Source organism: Schistocerca gregaria, chromosome 7, assembly GCF_023897955.1.
Source record: "Schistocerca gregaria isolate iqSchGreg1 chromosome 7, iqSchGreg1.2, whole genome shotgun sequence".
NCBI classification, from domain to species: domain Eukaryota; kingdom Metazoa; phylum Arthropoda; class Insecta; order Orthoptera; family Acrididae; genus Schistocerca; species Schistocerca gregaria.
Window position 1 is genome coordinate 45,996,440 of NC_064926.1, and position 14,312 is coordinate 46,010,751.

A 14,312-nucleotide genomic window follows, 5' to 3' on the forward strand; every position below is an offset into this window, starting at 1 on the left:
CAATGTGTTGTTACAAATTTTGCTGAAATGTGTATGTGTGTGTGTGTGTGTGTGTGTGTGTGTGTGTGTGTGTGTGAGTGTGTGTGTGTGTTTTGGTGCTTATGGGCGCTCAACATCGTGGTAATCAGCGCCCTGACACACATTAAAAGGAACGAATTTGATGAAGTGTAAAAGTTTTTAGTACTATGTCCCTCAAGAGAGGCCGCTGTTGAATCTAACTGAACCTCCTGAATCTGAAACATCATTTTCTGGTCACCTGTACTACGAATCATCAGAGTTTACAGTCATTAGGGCTCCCTTTTCCGCGTGCTGCAGTTTTCAGTACACCGCTGCTCGGAAAGAGTTTTCACAACCATTGTGGCCGAAGAAAAACTGATTTGAATTAAAAGTAAGACTATGATTAGACTTCAGCAGCACAACGGATTAGTGACTGTGAAAATTTGTGTCGGACCAGGTCTCGAACGCTGATTTCCCGTCTATCGCGAGCAGTCGCTTCAACCCTTTCGCATATTCGTGCGACGCCTCAAGGACCGATCCAAATCTCCATATACCGTTGTGTGTCTACGTCCTTCATTCACACAGTTGCTGTGATTCTTATACAGGGAGAGGCTTTCATTATCATTGTCACTGCCTCGTCGAGAAAGTATGTGCAATGTAATGTGTTATACGATGTATAATGCAGTGTCCTTCAGGCATGGGCCGCGCGGGGTAGCCGCACGGTCTGGGGCTCCTTGTCTCGGTTCGCACTGCTGCTCCCGTCGGAGGTTCGAGTCCTCCCTCAGCCTTGTGTGTGTGTGTGTGTGTGTGTGTGTGTGTGTGTAGTCTTTAGCATAAGTTAGCTTAAGTTAGATTAAGTAGCGTGTAAGCTTAAGCCGTCGACACACGGACCGTGCATCCGAACGTTGAGCGTTGAGCGTGCCGCGTTTCTGACGTCATGGCGTGCAATAGCACGTTTGGGAGTCTTTCCGAACGTGCAGAGCGATATCTGTCACGTCAGATATTCTGAGTGTGCGTCTGAGCGTTGAACAATGGGATGGCAGAACGCCACCTACGTCACGTGCACGTCATCTTCCTGCAGCACAGAGCTGTGAGGCGTCATATGGTCATTCAGTTCAAGCCTATACGTATACAGGGTGTTACAAAAAGGTACGGCCAAACTTTCAGGAAACATTCCACACACACAAATAAAGAAAAGATGTTATGTGGACATGTGTCCGGAAACGCTTAATTTCCATGTTAGAGCTCATTTTAGTTTCGTCAGTATGTACTGTACTTCCTCGATTCACCGCCAGTTGGCCCAATTGAAGGAAGGTAATGTTGACTTCGGTGCTTGTGTTGACATACGACTCATTGCACTACAGTACAAGCATCAAGCACGCTATCATGATTTTATAGGGGATACTCCACCTGTGCTGCATATGAAGTGTCACGGAAACCATCCTCAGATCGCTAGACAACAATTTAATGAAATCGTATTAATGAGTTTTATTACGAAAAATAAATGACAATAGTTAACGTTGAGAATTACGGAGATGTGTCGCGAGCAAAGGACGACATCCGAAATACACAAGCTTTTTCAGTTTAAAAATTGTAATACAAGCGAAGTAATGAGCTTTGGCGCTTCGATGCAGATCACTAGTCTTGTGGCTCCTGTTCGACTGGGCCGCGACCAGTCGGGCGTGGCGCTTACGTCCTCGTCACATAGGGGCCGCTGCTGCCGCTTTCCCGCCCTGGAGAGGGGTCGGTCAGCGTGCAATTGCCTAACGTCTTGTCACAGCCCTCTGTGCTCTACTGTTCCCGACTGGCCTGTCGCTGCTTGATATTACGCCGTAACACAAACTTTCTCTATAATGATGCAAAAGCGTGGTCGCCTACCACGTCACCCTCAGGCTCGGCGGGAAAGGCCAGAGCTGAGACGTTCATGCAAGATGTAAGGTTCGTTAAATGCACATTGACACCAAATTTCTAAACATTTTTCTCCAACGCGACCACAGACGTGTCACACGATGGGAATATGGTCTCCCTCCTTCCCCCTTACCTACATCTCAGCCCTTCCCTTGCCATCTCTGCGATAGTGGTCAGAATTAAGATGCCCTGAGGCAAGCACTAGAGTACCAGTGTAGTGCCATTCAGATGGAAGACGTCGAGGGGTTGCCTGATCTCAGGCGCCTAGTAATTTGTAAAGCATTGCCTGTGCACAGGTACATTTTCAAAGTGCTAAACCAAGGCGCACATGTGGCAGCGAGAGTTTGGCCAAACTAGGGAGCCTTAGATGGACACTACACTGTTCTGTTTATGTACATGTCAGCGTCGCGTGACACGTGAACACGTCACAGAAGAGTGCAAAACAGCAGGGCTAAATAAGCATAAACGCCCTTTGCTGCTTTGGATAATCTTCAAATGTCGCCTAATGGTTTTGAACGGTCCCTAGTCGTCCCCCCCCCCCCCCCCCCCCCCGCATGCCAGAGTAAAAATTGCAGTTGCACTACACTCCAAAGAGGTGAGATCACATTCGATGGGGCCTCAGCCCTCGTTACGTCCTTGAGAAGGACTGATTCATCACGTGGTGTCGGCAGTGTCATAGGTAGTCAAGATAGTCGTTCTGCCGCACGTCGCACTGCAAACACTCCTTTTAGACAGTAGTATGTAAGTGGACAAAAAGTGGTTCAAACGGCTCTAAGCACTATGGGACTTAATATCTGAAGTCATCACTCCCCTAGACTTAGAACTACTTAAACCTAACTAACCTAAGGACATCACACACATCCATGCCCGAGGCAGGATTCGAATCTGCGACCATTGCACCAGCGTGATTCCCAAATGTAGCGCCTAGAGCTGCTCGACCACAGCGGCCGGCCTAAGTGGACACCCCAAGGGAGTGGGTGGTTTTAGTTATGCTCTTAATGCCACCTCCTGAGACCTCTTCGTCTCGAGTCTAAGCGGCAGAGTGTGAAATGTCTTCTTCAACCAACCATAAGAAAACCAGATGATTTCGACGCTGGACTTCCCGGTTCTGAGTTTAATTACAGAGCCGTGACGAGGTGGGGCGAGCCGTGGGTAAGGAGAGAGGGGGGGGGGGCGATTTTGATGACCTCCCCATCAAAGACAAGTCCAAAGAGGTGTTCGGCAGAACTGTGGTGAGATTTTCTGCCAGTATGACATCAGTAACACACTTCACACGTCACCTGAATTTCTGAGCTCTGGCATTTTTTTTCGCAGGTGTTGATGTTTGAACCATAGCTGAACTGAAGGGTGATGTCTCAGGGAACCACATTTTTGCACTATTAAAAGGGGCTCCAGCACATCTGAGTCAAATTTCACACTTGTGCGTCGCAGTGGGGGGAAATGACGGTGTTTGAAGACAGTGACTCTTCCAATTCAGCCGGCCGGGGTGGCCGAGCGGTTCTAGGCGCTCCAGTCTGGAATCGCGCGACCGCTACGGCCGCAGGTTCGGATCCTGCCTTGGTCATGGATGTGTGTGATGTCCTTATGTTAGTTAGGTTTAAGTAGTTCGAAGTTCTAGGGGACTGATGACCTCAGAAGTTAAGTCCCATAGTGCTCAGAGCCTTTCAGTTCACCTGCGCAATGTAAATTTGGCAAGCTCTTAATAGGCAGTCTAACATATGTCGTCTGCCGCAAGTGTGGACGATGTATGTTCGGTTGCCTATCTTAAGCTGCGCGAAATATTTTCTGGGCCAGATTTATTTTGTCCCCCATATGTATAACGATATTTTTGGATTAACTTCGTAGCACTTCAAAATTTAATATTAAAACGCGATTTCAGACGTCAGAATATTTTTGTTTGGAGAAGTATAGCACCTTTAGCCACTATTTCTTTCTTTTTGTACCAAATTTCACTCAAATGATCACTTAAGGAAATAATTTTACTTATTGAAGCAGGTGTATCACGACAGTATGGGTTTAATTTACTCTCTGGATGCGTTGTTTAGATCCGCTGTCCCTTTCATGATTAGTAGATTACTAGATTTATAATATATTTCTCTGGAATATACTAATTTGGAAATACAAAATTCAAAAATTTCTTGCCATTTAACACAGATTTCACCGATTCCTTCCTTCAGTACTTCCTAACATGAAACGAGTGATGATATATATTTCGTAACTAGAATTTCTAGTAATGAAACTGTCACCAATCATCATCCTTCTAAACCATCATGAGTTAACAATGATGTAATCAGAGATAATGGGCCAGAGCGTAACTTAAGAACAGTTACGAATTTCGTAGACCTTATTGCTAGAAATAATTGTTGGGATTTCCATTACTGATGCATAAAGGTATCTATTTAATGTGAAATACATATTCGAAACAAGTTGTAATTTCAGTTTTATTGAAACTGATCGGTTTTGTGTGGTAATCACTAAAGGCCGAAATAAAAACATAGTATACTAGTGACTTCCTCCCCCCCATGAACCATGGACCTTGCCGTTGGTGGGGAGACTTGCGTGCCTCAGCGATTCAGATGGCCGTACCGTAGGTGCAACCACAACGGAGGGGTATCTGTTGAGAGGCCAGACAAACGTGTGGTTCCTGAAGAGGGGCAGCAGCCTTTTCAGTAGTTGCAGGGGCAACAGTCAGAATGATTGACTGATCTGGCCTTGCAACATTAACCAAAACGGCCTTGCTGTGCTGGTACTGCGAACGGCTGAAAGCAAGGGGAAACTACAGCCGTAATTTTTCCCGAGGACATGCAGCTTTACTGTATGATTAAATGATGATGGCATCCTCTTGGGTAAAATATTCCGGGGGTAAAATAGTCCCCCATTCGGATCTCCGGGCGGGGACTACTCAGGAGGATGTCGTTATCAGGAGAAAGAAAACTGGCGTTCTACGGACCGGAGCGTGGAATGTCAGATCCCTTAATCGGGCAGGTAGGTTAGAAAATTTAAAAAGGGAAATGGATAGGTTAAAGTTAGATATAGTGGGAATTAGTGAAGTTCGGTGGCAGGAGGAACAAGACTTCTGGTCAGGTGACTACAGGGTTATAAACACAAAATCAAATAGGGGTAATGCAGGAGTAGGTTTAATAATGAATAGGAAAATAGGAATGCGGGTAAGCTACTACAAACAGCATACTGAACGCATTATTGTGGCCAAGATAGATACGAAGCCCACACCTACTACAGTAGTACAAGTTTATATGCCAACTAGCTCTGCAGATGATGAAGAAATTGAAGAAATGTACGATGAAATAAAAGAAATTGTTCAGATAGTGAAGGGAGACGAAAATTTAATAGTAATGGGTGACTGGAATTCGTTAGTAGGAAAAGGGAGAGAAGGAAACATAGTAGGTGAATATGGATTGGGGCTAAGAAATGAAAGAGGAAGCCGCCTAGTAGAATTTTGCACAGAGCACAACTTAATCATAGCTAACATTTGGTTTAAGAATCATGAAAGAAGGTTGTATACGTGGAAGAACCCTGGAGATACTAAAAGGTATCAAATAGATTATATAATGGTAAGACAGAGATTTAGGAACCAGGTTTTAAGTTGTAAGACGTTTCCAGGGGCAGATGTGGACTCGGACCACAATCTATTGGTTATGACCTGTAGATTAAAACTGAAGAAACTGCAAAAATGTGGGAAATTAAGGAGATGGGACCTGGATAAACTGAAAGAACCAGAAGTTGTACAGAGTTTCAGGGAGAGCATAAGGGGACAGTTGACAGGAATAGGGGAAAAAAATACCGTAGAAGAAGAATGGGTAGCTCTGAGGGATGAAGTAGTGAAGGCAGCAGAGGATAAAGTAGGTAAAAAGACGAGGGCTGCTAGAAATCCTTGGGTAACAGAAGAAATATTGAATTTAATTGATGAAAGGAGAAAATATAAAAATGCAGTAAATGAAGCAGGCAAAAAGGAATACAGACGTCTCAAAAATGAGATCGACAGGAAGTGCAAAATGGCTAAGCAGGGATGGCTAGAGGACAAATGTAAGGATGTAGAAGCTTATCTCACTAGGGGTAAGATAGATACTGCCTACAGGAAAATTAAAGAGACCTTTGGAGAGAACCACGTGTTTGAATATCAAGAGCTCAGATGGCAACCCAGTTCTAAGCAAAGAAGGAAAGGCAGAAAGGTGGAAGGAGTATATAGAAGGTTTATACAAGGGTGATGTACTTGAAGACAATATTATGGAAATAGAAGAGGATGTAGATGAAGACGAAATGGGAGATACGATACTGCGTGAAGAGTTTGACAGAGCACTGAAAGACCTGAGTCGAAACAAGGCCCCCGGAGTAGACAACATTCCATTAGAACTACTGACGGCCTTGGGAGAGCCAGTCATGACAAAACTCTACCAGCTGGTGAGCAAGATGTATGAGACAGGCGAAATACCCTCAGACTTCAAGAAGAATATAATAATTCCAATCCCAAAGAAAGCAGGTGCTGACAGATGTGAAAATTACCGAACTATCAGTTTAATAAGTCACAGCTGCAAAATACTAACGCGAATTCATTACAGACGAATGGAAAAACTGGTAGATGCGGACCTCGGGGAGGATCAGTTTGGATTCCGTCGAAATGTTGGAACACGTGAGGCAATACTGACCTTACGACTTATCTTAGAAGAAAGATTAAGAAAAGGCAAACCTACGTTTCTAGCATTTGTAGACTTAGAGAAAGCTTTTGACAATGTTGACTGGAATATTCTCTTTCAAATTCTAAAGGTGGCAGGGGTAAAATACAGGGAGCGAAAGGCTATTTACAATTTGTACAGAAACCAGATGGCAGTCATAAAAGTCGAGGGGCATGAAAGGGAAGCAGTGGTTGGGAAAGGAGTGAGACAGGGTTGTAGCCTCTCCCCGATGTTATTCAATCTGTATATTGAGCAAGCAGTAAAGGAAACAAAAGAAAAATTTGGAGTAGGTATTAAAATTCATGGAGACGAAGTAAAAACTTTGAGGTTCGCCGATGACATTGTAATTCTGTCAGAGACGGCAAAGGACTTGGAAGAGCAGTTGAACGGAATGGACAGTGTCTTGAAATGAGGATATAAGATGAAAATCAACAAAAGCAAAACGAGGATAATGGAATGTAGTCAAATTAAATTGGGTGATGCTGAGGGAATTAGATTAGGAAATGAGACACTTCAAGTAGTAAAGGAGTTTTGCTATTTAGGAAGTAAAATAACTGATGATGGTCGAAGTAGAGAGGATATAAAATGTAGACTGGCAATGGCAAGGAAAGCGTTTCTGAAGAAGAGAAATTTGTTAACATCGAATATAGATTTATGTATCAGGAAGTCGTTTCTGAAAGTATTTGTTTGGAGTGTAGCCATGTATGGAAGTGAAACATGGACGATAACTAGTTTGGACAAGAAGAGAATAGAAGCTTTCGAAATGTGGTGCTACAGAAGAATACTGAAGATAAGGTGGATAGATCACGTAACTAATGAGGAGGTATTGAATAGGATTGGGGAGAAGAGAAGTTTGTGGCACAACTTGACTAGAAGAAAGGATCGGTTGGTAGGACATGTTTTGAGGCATCAAGGGATCACAAATTTAGCGTTGGAGGGCAGCGTGGAGGGTAAAAATCGTAGAGGGAGACCGAGAGATGAGTACAGTAAGCAGATTCAGAAGGATGTAGGTACTGAGAGATGAAGCAGCTTGCACAGGATAGAGTAGCATGGAGAGCTGCATCAAACCAGTCTTAGGACTGAAGACAACAACAACAACAACAACAACTAGTGACTTGAGGAGTGATTAATATTTTAGCGTGAAAAATACTAATCACGATTAATTGAGAACTGAGATACACGGAGTGTGATCAGAGGTAGCGACGATTGCACATGCCCCTAACTGTTAATGGCTTCAATGTGGAACGGGAGAAACTCGTTAATCTACTCCTTGTTTGCTTCAATTTTTCACCGCATGTGTGTCTGAGAGCGGTTATCAGTTGATTCCTGAGCATGGGTTTGTGTGCCTGTGACTGGTGCGTGACCTAGGTATATACAACTAGAACAATCACAGCTGTTTATTTCTAAGTTAAGTAAGGACATCATCAAGAGTGCGACTGAAAATGAAAATTATGTGTATTTTGTATTAGTAGCTTGTAATAGTTTCAGGGTTCAGATTATAAAATTCATCCTACTTTGAAGGGAAAAACATTCGTGCTTTTTTTTCACACATACAAATTTTCCAGCACGGAAGCTCAGCGTGTTCTGTTAGAGGGTTAGCTGTCATATAAAAGTTGAGTGGATGGATAGACGATGAATTTAAACGGGTGTCACGAACAAAATGAGATCAATAAAAAAAAGTGAATAGCGTTCGAGCTACATAAGACAAACATGTATGAGACAACGGTTCGACTCTCGTTCAAACTTAATTTTTATAGTACGTTTGTCAATTCTGTGATATTTAAAAGATTTGCACCTACACTGCTCATTCTCGCTAGATTAGCAACTTCTCACTATTACGCAGGTTAACTGCCACATGGGGCCTGCCTCTGTCTTTGCTGCTCGATGTGCAAAGTAGTTGCTGGTACCTTAACAGGCTGCATGTATAAGGGATTTCGCAAATCACGACAGGCTTACATTTTCAGGAAAATTATATGCATTTCTTCATTTACTTGTCGATAGCTATAAATATGTTTGTTCTAATAATTAAATTTAAAATAGTAAGTAGTCAAATAACATGAAATTCACTAACACTTCACCCAAATACACGTGTTCTTTTTAATTGTATTACTTCTCAAATGTCATATAAATTAAATAATATGACCAGTGATGAAAAAATATAGATTAAAAACTGAGTGTGATCGGGAGCCGCAGTGTCGCCTCGTAGAGGGTCGTCTCACGACGCTTTATTTTCTTCGTTATTGTTCGTTGCATTTGGTCTGGGCAGACATCACAAGACACCCTTGCAAGTTCGTTGTAGATCTTGCCACTCAGTGTTTTTTTATTACAGAGAGCAACTAGCCCTCTGACAGAACACGCTCAGCTACCGTGCCAGCATACGGAGCTCGAACACTAACCATTTGACCACCATATCTCTAACGTCTGGCACTTTCGCACAGATACATACGCAACAGAACAGACGCTTAAAACCTCTCTCACGATTTCCTCGGATTTTCCAGAGTAGTGCACCTTACAACTTGCCTATTGTGTTGTTGTAATGGCCTACTAAAGCTGTACAAAGTTTGAAGTAAATCTGTGATCCCAGCGCCGTGGTCTCCCTTCGTCAGAGGACACGTGATTGCGGTTTTTGTTTCTACATTCGTTACGAAGGTATGAGAGGTAGTGCATCTATTTTAAATAGCATTCTAAATTTTTCATTCGATAGTTCACTTTCTCTCCTGAAGACCTGCTCAAAAACGTATCATGTAAATATGACGTAACACACAGTGCAGATAGCTGGGGTAAAGGAACTCGTCCACTTGTTGGAGTGACAGTAAACAAAGGCCGACCCAAACAAAATGCACACCTGTAATTCAGTCAGCCGTTTTTGTTGCAGTTTTGTGTGGGTGTGGTGTACACCGACATAGACAAGGTAAGAGTGCTGCTCCTCTATGGATAACATAAGTTAGCAGAACAGTAATTTCGATAGTGTTTTCTTAATTACAGTACGGAAGCAGTAGTGTGGTAGTTTCAAGCGGTGTGTGGCGTACAGTAAAGATAGTCCCTTTCCTCGTGTTTTCATTTATTTACTGTCAACTCCAACAAATGGAGTTATGAATTTAATAACGCGTTCACGTGAATGGTTCACTTTGACACGTGTATGAACACGGGCGTGTGGATTACCGAATAAAAGATACGGAGTGCTATTTAAGAAAGACGTATCTTCGTAATGAACAAAGTTACGAGAAAGGAAATTATTCTGGTTAATGTCTCTCTTGTAGATAAATGACTTTTTTTGGTACATTTTCTATTTTGCTGCCGGATGCAAAGCTATTTCAGTTGGTCAAGATAAATGAAACACCTAGTTTAAGAACAATGAAGTCTTATCGATAGACTGTTGATACTGAAACCTTCTATGCTACAGCGGCTGACATTATTGGAACCTTCTCTTCTGTTCCAGGACTCCGTCTCCAGAAGGCGAGGAGATAGTCTGGGAACCTTTCGACAACAGCAACCTTTACTACTTGCACATTACCGATACGTTTGAACTTAAACAAGATGTTTACAAGGAACGTATGGACTTCTGGCACCAGAACATTCCACTGTAAATGAATGTGGACGTCTGCATCAGTTATCAGAAAAGCTGCTAATTACATTGTTGCTCACCCGTATGAATTTGTTATTTTGTATATTGTAGTAATATGAATTATTCATTGAAATACAGGGTGTTTATAAAGTCACTTACCATTTTCCACTTGAACACTGTATTGAAGGCTCTTAACAACGTGAACATGATTGAGATACTTCTTGATACAAATTTAGTTCATTTCAAAGTGATGACCCTGCAAGGTAAGCACAGGTCCCATCGTTCCTACGTAATCCGAAGAATGATTATTATCACTGCTGGCTTTAATTGTTGTACGCCTTCAAAACTGTGGTTTTCCAGTTGTTGAAAGCTTATCGTATTTCACTTGATATACCTCGGACTTCACAAATCTCCCAACGAAAATGTCCACTGGAGACAAAGTGGGAGAGCGGTAAGTCAAAAGTCTTGGCAATGTTCGGGCAGTCCACCTCCGAGGAAATGTGGCATTCGGGTGGTAAGGATGTAGGCGGTCAGCAATTTCCGCTGTTCTTTGATGTATTGTATACTTTCTTTTATACTGCCTGTAGCAATGTCGGAATGTGTAACGTTAAGACAGAAGTGGTTAAGAACTTGATACACATTAGAAGAAAATGAATTTTGAGAAAATCTAGTGTGGAGTCTTACAGAGTGAAGAAGAGGTACTTGTATGTAAGAGATTAAGAACTAAATGAACCTTATGAATTACTTTACATTCACTTATGACAGACATTGCTTACAATCCTTAGATTTGCTTTCAGCATTTATACACTGAAGGGCTAAAGAAACTGATGCATCTGCCTAATATACCGCAGGGTGGCCGAGAGCACGCAGAAGAGCCCCAACACGATGTGGCATGCACTCGACTAATGTCAGAAGTAGTGCCGGAGGGAAGTGATACCATGAATCTTGCAGGGCTGTCCACAAATCCGTAAGAGTGCGAGAGAGTGGAAATCTCCACTGAAGAGCACATTGCAAGACATCCCAGATATGCTCAATATTGTTTATGTCTGGGGAGATTGGTGGTCAGCAGAAGAGTGTTTATGGAGCCACTCTGTAGCAATTATGGACGTGTAAGGTGTCGCATTGTCCTGCTGGAATTACCCTAGTTCTTCGGAATGGGCAATAGACATGAATGCAAACAGGTGATCAGACAGGATGCTTACGTACGTGTCACCTGTCGGAGTCGTATCTAAACGTATTAAGGGTCCCATATCATTCCAACTGCACACGCCAGACAACGTTACAGAACCTCCACCAGCTTGAACAGTCCTCAGCCGGTATCCAGAGTCCATGGATTCATGAGGTTGTCTCCGAACGCGTACACGTCCGTCCACTCGATACAATTTGAAACGAGGCTCGTCCGACCAGGCAACATGTTTCCAGTCATCAACCATCCAATGACGGCGTTGACGGGCCCGGGCGAGGTGTAAAGCTTGGTGTCGTACAGTCATCAAAGCTACACGAGTGAACAATTTGTGCAACGGATAAGGCAAGGGGAGGACACAAGCAACCAAAGGAGCTAGCTCATTGAAAATATTAGCACTGCAGTCAGACACGATCCTTTGCTATAGTGGCCGTACTCTTACCTAATGTCTCTGAGCACTATGGGACTTAACATCTGAGGTCATCAGTCCCCTAGAACTTAGAACTACTTAAACCTAACTAACCTAAGGACATCACACACATCCATGCCCGAGGCAGGATTAGAACCTGCGACTTTAGAGGTCGCGCGGTTCCAGACTTAAGCGCCTAGAACCGCTCGATCACACCGGCCGGCTCTTACCTAATGACTGCATTAGAATCATAATGCGGTAAAATTCAATTCAGTATTTCATTAACTGATGGGATCGGATGGTGCAAATTATTAGTCGAAACAATTATGGATTCTCATTTAGACATAAAATTTATTCCGACATTTATGCCGTATCTCAGCGGAAACAAACAATAATAAATATCTTACATGCGCTGATGGCGTACAGCGTAACATTGTCGGTCTCGCAAATTATGCATGGGACTGGGAGGAATATTATGTTGCTAATAAAATTCTGATTCACGAGTAACTTTGTATCAAGCCACACACACAAGACATAATGGCTACAAACTGTAACTACATAAAATGGCTACTGGGGGTATGCTTGATTTTGGCGGGAATAAACCGTACACGGAATCCGTAAGATAATGTAAACTGGGACAAAAGTGTCAAGCAACCAAAATTACACGGTATAACATACATACGCATTATTAATACGTCCTAACACATTCATCATACTCTTTTCCTTTCATGAAACTGCGCAAGAAAGATCACTATGTAGAATCACTGCAGGCAGTGCCATTCAGGATACTGAAAGTCAATGCCATAAAGATGTACTCACCATTATCGTTCGTCACTGGATTGAACGCAAAGTTTTATTTTCCACCAGAACGTCCGTAGCACAATGACCGTGCAGCTAACTCTACATTCGAAGTTGGAAATCAATGTCTTAAGAGTGTACTCATCACGTGGGTGGTTATTGGGTTAATAGTAAATTTTACACGCTACATACGCAAGTCCTAATTTATACAAACAGATGGCTTCTTCTCTGTGGAGTACTTCACAGGTGGCAGTAGGAAGACAATGACCATTGGACCAAGAAGTAAAATCAAATAATTTCTCACGCAACATTACTTAAATGTTTCACACTTCACTCGCGAACGCCAGACTGAAAACACTGCATGAGGTTCCCTATTCTTTGTTGCGACCATAAGTGGCAGAAGCGAAAGGTTGACGCGCAGTCTACATAGAAAAACCATCAAATACTCAGCAAAGAAGTTAACTGAAATGAATAAATGGAAGAGAGCTGAAAGAAACCTCAATAAACATGAAATGTGCTGAAGGTACCGCAGGATTAACTTCATATGATTGGACAAATCTAAGTTCTAACCGGGGATTTTACTTATAAAATGATTAAAATTCGTGGTCGCAATGCAACCCTGATCACGCCAGTGCCTAAAAATTACCTATTAATAATTTTAACTTCAATATAAGTCATCCTTTTGATATTTATCAGACAGCCTGACGGAAACCTGTTTCGAGGCCGACCACCCTCTCAGTCTCCGGAAGACGAGTGACCAAAAATGTAGGAGCGCCGCCAGCGGTCAGTCGGCTCGTCTCTAGAGGAGAGGGGGTCGGCTTCCTACCAACTCCCCAAAACGTCCAATCTATAGCTGCATTTTTGACTGAGCTCACTACGAATTTGGTGGGCGGAAAACCTCTGAACTACAGCTGATCTGCCGGCCGTGGTGGTCTCGCGGTTCTAGGCTCTCAGTCCGGAACTGCGCGACTCCTACGGTCGCAGGTTCGAATCCTGCCTCGGGCATGGATGTGTGTGATGTCCTTAGGTTAGTTAGGTTGAAGTAGTTCTAAGTTCTAGGGCACTGATGACCTAAGATGTTAAGTCCCATAGTGCTCAGAGCCATTTGAACCATACAGCTGACCTACTCACGAAATCACACTCAAAACAATCATTCACTCCATAACTGATAGCAACATAAGAGGAACGGGAAATGAATCTGTACAATAAAGCAAATAAATAAATACAGTGGTTTCCATCCCTTTGCAAGAGGCTCCCGGTATCACAATAAAATATGAATATGACTAAAGTCATCATTTATAAGAAATACAGTGTACCTTGAGGTAAAGCAGTGGGAGTAACAACCAGTCCCGCCTCAGCATGTAAACATGTACGTATCATTGACATATTAAGCAAGCACTCCATTTTCAGGCCACAAGTGGCCCATCGGGACCATCCGACCGCCGTGTCATCCTCAACTGAGGATGTGGATGTGAGGGGCATGTGGTCAGCACACTACACTCCCAGTCATTATGATGGATTTCTCTGACCGGAGCCGCTGCTATTCGGTCGAGTAGCTCCGCAATTGGCATCGTGATGCTGAGTGCAACCCGAAAAATGGCAACAGCGCATGGCGGCCCGAATGGTCACCCATTGAAGTACCGGCCACGTCTGACAGCGCTTAACTTCGGTGATCTGTCGGGAACCGGTGTATCCACAGCGGCAAGACCATTGCCATTTATATACTGGTCTTTCGTAATTCGTCCATCTACAAAATTTCAA

General features: G+C 43.1%; 1 protein-coding gene across 1 annotated transcript in view; it reads left to right on the forward strand.

Annotated features, from left to right (window-relative positions):
• LOC126281837 (carboxylesterase 4A-like) overlaps positions 1-10,378 on the forward strand; it is a 116,715-nt gene extending 106,337 nt beyond the window's left edge. The window contains exon 7 of the mRNA XM_049981088.1: positions 10,036-10,378. The gene's annotated coding sequence lies outside the window, so the exon portion shown is untranslated. The remainder of the gene's footprint in view (positions 1-10,035) is intronic.
• The last annotated feature ends 3,934 nt before the right edge of the window (positions 10,379-14,312 follow it).